The 6,000-nt window shown below is 44.5% G+C and overlaps 1 long non-coding RNA gene across 1 annotated transcript in view; it reads right to left on the reverse strand.

The window, feature by feature from the left end:
• LOC136762044 (uncharacterized) overlaps nucleotides 1-1,498 on the reverse strand; it is a 70,086-nt gene extending 68,588 nt beyond the window's left edge. The window contains exon 1 of the long non-coding RNA XR_010820761.1: nucleotides 1,054-1,498. This is a non-coding gene — a long non-coding RNA (uncharacterized LOC136762044). The remainder of the gene's footprint in view (nucleotides 1-1,053) is intronic.
• Nucleotides 1,499-6,000: the final 4,502 nt, after the last annotated feature.

Here is a 6,000-nt window from a genome sequence, read left to right on the forward strand (position 1 = left end):
GCTGAGTAGCTTATGAGAAAAACAGGTTAGAAAACAAGGCAGAAAAATAAACATTCAGCTCTTTATTTCAATTATTTTAAAAGATTCTACTTGTTTATGAAACCTTAACACACACACACACACACACACGCATATACATATTGTGTATCACGGTAAGCTATATGCGGAAAACTTCATGGTTTACAATCCACTCTGTTGCAGTAACGTTTCTATCTAAGCGTGGGAGATAAGTGCCGAATAAGTTTTATACTGTTTACTCTTGGATCTGCGCTTCACTTCAAAGCAAAACCACAACTTCAAAGCCTCAGCTCTCACTAGGTAAACTTACGGGAGAAAAAAAAAAGGCATTTGTTACCATCTCCAATCCCACCCAATCACCATTACAGATTACAGCACAGCCAGCCCAACAACCCAGGAATATTAAACTGTGGCGAGAGATCACAGAAATTCGTGGATGCTGATATAGAGTCTAGATTTTGTTACTGTCAGGGTTAATAATATTCAGCCTTCGGAAGAAGAAACCACACACACGGACCGGGGAGCAGATGCAGAATTGACAACTTATTGCATGCACTTTTTATTTTTTTGGCTTTTGGCATTTGCTGAAACTTTCCTGCCCGTGTCCACGTGGCGAAAGAGAAAACTGTAAGAGCTCCTTCGTGCTTGGTAACTGGACAGCCATTTCTGACATTGCTCCCGTCTCAACAAAGAAAATACAGATGCCTCTTGGGGTAAAATTAGAATTGAACGGCGGGCCGCCAAGTGCACCACGAGAAACTCCCAGCCTAGCACTGAGGAACTGAAGCCCTGGCATCAAACTCCGGATATCGGGAGATAAAAGTTTTGTTTTGTTTCTTCATTTGACTGATCTATTGCACTTACCCTCTGGTCCACTACAGAAGCACGTTTCTATTTAATATAGCAAAGGCAGCTTTCTCTACAGTGCTTTTAAGGCTGATTACTTTATAAGCTGCTAAAGAGAAGCAACTGCAAAATTGCATGCATAACATCACAATATCCCCAAACGACACCCTCCAGCCCAGCAGTACTGACCTGGAATGCAGTCCACAGGTTTCTCTCTTCCTCTGTCTCTCTCCATCTCTCTCACTCTCCCTTGACGGTGAAGTTTGTGCTCCAGATTTTCTCCTCTCAGGCAGCCTAGCCGACGAAGAAAAAAAAAAAAAAAAAAAAAAACTGTCCAACCTCACTATTCCTCTTCTCCGCTTTTCATTTTTTCTCTCTTCCTTTTTGGCTGCTAGTCCGGTATAGGTGCCACCCCTCTGCACACACATGCACTCTCGCACAAAAGCACAGACTTTGAGAGAGAAAGGAAGAAAGAAAGAGAGCAGAGCGAGAGAGAGGGAGGGAGAGAGAGCGAGCGAGAGTTAAGTACAAAGTCTCCACTCTGCTCCAGCCTCCAGTTCAAATTTAGAGGCTTGCCTGTCAGAGCAGAAACGCGCACAGTGAGCATGCTCAGAGCTGAAAGGCACACTTTTAAATGAACATTACTTCCTTCCCAGTGCCTCCTCTTGTGTGGGAATCCAGCATCCCCCAGCCCCCCGAGAGCCAGCCCCCCACCCCCCGCCCCCCCGGCCCTGCCTCCTGCGTTTTCAGAGCAGCAGGAATGTAGCATTAACCAAAGTCCAGACAACATGCTCCTATCTACACCAGAGCCCCCCACAAAATCAATAACTCTGTGAGCTGCCACTCTGGCCTCGGGGAAAGAAGGTCATTTTAACCAAACAACTTGCCGGCTAACTTTCCTCGCTCAGGTGCTGTCCCACTTGGGGGAATTAACTCTTTCCTCTCCCACGGGCTACCACCATTAACCCTTTCCCTGCTGGATTCTCTCTCTCTCTCTCTCTCTCTCTCGCTCTCTTTTAAAGTAAGAGCACGGTCTCTGCTGCCATGTGGGATGAGCTATGCAGTGAGGAAAACCCAGGTCTAAGGGTTGGGTATTATCTGGTTTTATGAGGGTGTGTTTTTTTGGTTTCCGAATTGGGAAATGTTGGTGTGGCCTTTATTTGTGGTTGATGTGTTGTTTTGTACAGTAGTATCTTTACTAGCATCTCACAGGGAGTTTAAATCTGGGGTGAGAGGCTGTCACTGACTTGTCTGGCCTCTGATTGTTACCAAACGCTGTTGTTTTGAGAACAAAAATAAAAATAAACGCGTATAAAAGCTCAGAGATGGCTTTGTACAACACATTTCCGTTCTTTAAAACATGGGCACAAGAAGGGGAGAAGGTAACTTGCAAAATAAAATAACTGTGAATTTAAGAAGGGAGGTGTGATCGGTTTAAGGCACTACCTGGATTATGACACGGATGAAAAGTTCAATGCATCCCGGTGTGATTAAACTGAAGCTGAAGTCTCTGCACCAAGCTTGCCGAAAGCACGCCTGAGAGACCAGCAGCAGCCTGCATTAAAACAGTGTGCGGGAAATATATATATAAAAAGAAAAAAAAATACATCACCTGGTTATACAAGCCCCTGCAAAAACCCTTCAATCTAAAAAAGGCAAACATAACACACCATTGCTCAGAAAGACAAGGAAAAAATGGTTTTTCATTCTCATTATGTTTTTGATATCCACACACACACACACACACACACACACAAAGACAGAAGGCGAGATATCTCCAGATAATAGACAAATAGGAAACTGCAGGAGTATGAGGTTCAAATGCAGGACACGCCGGCTGTGACTTTAACACTGATGAAATATTTCACAGTTTATCCGTTGGCTTGTTTATCAGTGTCTATTATTTAGAAATGACTGCGGCTGGCACTTCTCCTGGATTTCACCCAAAACAAACACAAAGCCAACAATTTAACTCTAATTAGATCACACCCATTACAGCTGAGGAAGTCATGATGTTTTAGTTTTTTTTCTCAAGTGGAAAAATTCACATTTTTCACATAGTCTCACAATCCATTCAGCAAGCTTGTTTACTTATACAAGCCTGCCAAGTATGGCATGATTTAGTGATGATAAAACAGCTAAGTGCTGGGCTATACTGACCTACCCCCCCATGGCAGTGCAGCAGTGCTAATCTCAGCTAAATCTTTCCTCAACGCTTCAGAAGGAAACAAATCAGACTGTATACTCTTTCACTGGAAACATCATTTCATTTTCACTAATTCACTTAGTTTAATGAGTATCGTTTGTCAAATTACATTTATTTGTCAATTACGTGTTTTTCTAAGTTCATCATCGATTCTTCCTTGCATACTGGAGTTAATACAGCGTGGGGGGGGGGCACAGCTCATTTCAACTTCCCTTGTGGGATAAACCTATATTTTGTATGTATGGTAACTATGACCCCTATATTTGTTCATACACCATATTTCATATATTTCATATATATGGGATATCTTTCAAATGTATTTTTATCTTCAAAATTAATTTATACCATATATTATCATCATATAATACAAATATAAGGGTTACAGACTAAATTATACTTTAAATATATTGCATATATTTGAAAGGGCCAGATTTTGGTGAATGATAAATATAAGGATCATGTACCATTATATTCAAAGTGTGTTTACAAAAGTGGTCCATTGAGTTTAACCTCAGAAAATCTTGACTGTAATCTGTTTTTCCCACAGTATTGGCCTGTTTTTCAAAAGTATCTACACCTCCATGTTTTCCTCACTATGATGAGGATGTCAATGACAGAAACGACAGGCAAGCAATATTGACTCCACTAAAGGAAACCGTGAATCGCTAGGAACAACAAGATGTCAACAGCGTCTGAAACACAAAACCAATATAAACAACAACAAACAGCGGCAGCAGCCATGCTGTGACAGTCGAGACCGTCAGGAGCACCGAAGAGGAAGACTGACAGGAAGTCTGCGTGCCTGAAATCTAGGCCATCGTCAGAGTGTGCCGCAGACGAGCCCGTGTCAGGACGATCACAGCGCCTTCTTCTCCAGTCGTTTCTGGACTCCTTCCAGGATGTGGTTTCCTGGCAGAGAGCAGAGAGAGCCGGAGGGCAGGCGGGGAGGCTGACAGATCCCGGGCCTCGTGCACAATCGCGCAACGGATCAGCGCCGCAACGCTGCTGTCACACGATGCGCAGGCGTTCCTCGGGGGGCTCTCACACACAAGGGCACGGAGCTCAGTCACTGCTCTACTTTTACTGTTCCTTCTGCACTGCAATTTGAATAAAGTCTGAACGAGGATGTTTAACCTTTGTAGAAAAAATCTGAGAATCTGACGACTTGTTTTCTGTGTGGCGGTTGGCTTTCACACAAGCTCTGCCACAAGAGGAGAAGAATTGTCGTTCTTTTTTTCCATCATGGACAGCTCCTTAAACACCACAGGGTAGCTACTTAAAACAATGCTGGAAAGCAGAGTCTTCCTACTTTCTGTGTAGCAGTAAGACATCTTCACTCCGGGGTTCAACTCTGTGCCAGAACGCAGCGCAAAAGTAGGTCACCAACCACAGCAGACGGGCGAGTGTCGATGTGCTTCACGCTGCAGCTGATCCGAAAAGTCCCGTGACGCTCGCTGGTTAGGTTCTCTCGAGCAGCCAAGACTAGAAGCGGACTAAAATCTGCTAGCGCTGCCCGGACACGTGGTCCTGAAGAAAACCTGTAATTGTGGAGTCTCCAAAACTGCTGATGTCTCTCTCTCCTTCTCTCTCTCTCTCTCTCTCTCGGAATCCAGCGCACTCTCTAATCTAAAGGCTGCTGTCCCATGCCTGAGAAGCACAGGGTGTCTGGCCAAGCTCTGATAAAAACCCAATCTCCGGCTACGCACTAGGTTATTTGCCATATGAGTGGCCTTCTGACTGAGCTGCAGAAGCCATTGGTGTAACAGGCCATTTAGCAGGGCCGAGCTCCGCTGTTTACACATGTAAGTTATCAGAGGCTTTGCACACGCAGATAGCAGCCCTTTGGTGGATACCACGCTCAGGCACAAGAAAGGACGCAGTGTACAGCTTTAAAGAAGGGAAAAAAAGGAATAATTCCCCTATTGAGGACCAGCCTTTCTGATAAGGAAAAGGCTGGGGAAGTGGTATATTATTGTAAGAATGCAATTAAACTGCAACACAGATAGACAGTCCCAATTCCCAGAGTTGAAGGCCCATTTAAACACCCCCCCAACACACGCACAACCCTCCCCCTGCTGCTGTAGAAAAGCTGAAATTGCTATCGAGTGAGGGTACCCAGAGGCCACATAAAGTCCAGACCCCAAGATGTCATTATTGACCAAACTACAGGAGTTTAAGATTCTTGGTCGAACAGATCTAGAAGAATAGAATAGGACAATGATATTCCTCTGCAGAGAACTCAATTTTAATGTTATTTCTATGTTTGGTTAAAAACCTCTCAAGTTGCAGAGTTCACTTTAAATGTTTAGTTAAAGGCTGGTTTGTGTCACTTCTCTTGGCCCGCATTTAGTTAGGTTGTCCTGGATCCTATTGGAAATATTGTGTGAGGTTTGGGGAAGCATTTTACCAGCCCAAAGTGTTCAGAATCCCGCTGATGAAGCCTGTGCATCCCTGAAATGCCTCCCCCAATCAACTCACATTCAACGTCCTTGAGAAACGAAATGACGGAGACTGGTTCGATTTGCGGTTTCCTCGGTTCTCTCGGAACCGCATCACGGCAGATTTCTCTTGGGATCAAAGGCCGAGACTGAGAAAAACACAGTCAACAAATCCTGCGGTGGCTCGCCGGACAGTCAGAGACATGCAAGACATTAATTAATAAATTATCTTGAAAAAAAAAAAAAAATGGATCCCTGGTCTTGCTCACTCAGCCCTTTCGGAAAGGTCAAAGGCGGTGCTGGAGAGTCAGCGAACGGTAATCTGATTGAACTGTATGCGCCACCGTGTCACGATCACGTCTGATGGAGAAGACAGGGCGGCATTGTTTCCAGCTGCTCTGGGCTTCTGGCTCATGTGTTCTGTGGAGGGGGTTACTGACCTTGAAAATCTCCCAGGAGCAGATGCATCGCACAAATCACTCTTACCTGGAA

Source organism: Amia ocellicauda, chromosome 1 (genome assembly GCF_036373705.1).
Source record: "Amia ocellicauda isolate fAmiCal2 chromosome 1, fAmiCal2.hap1, whole genome shotgun sequence".
Classification (NCBI taxonomy): domain Eukaryota; kingdom Metazoa; phylum Chordata; class Actinopteri; order Amiiformes; family Amiidae; genus Amia; species Amia ocellicauda.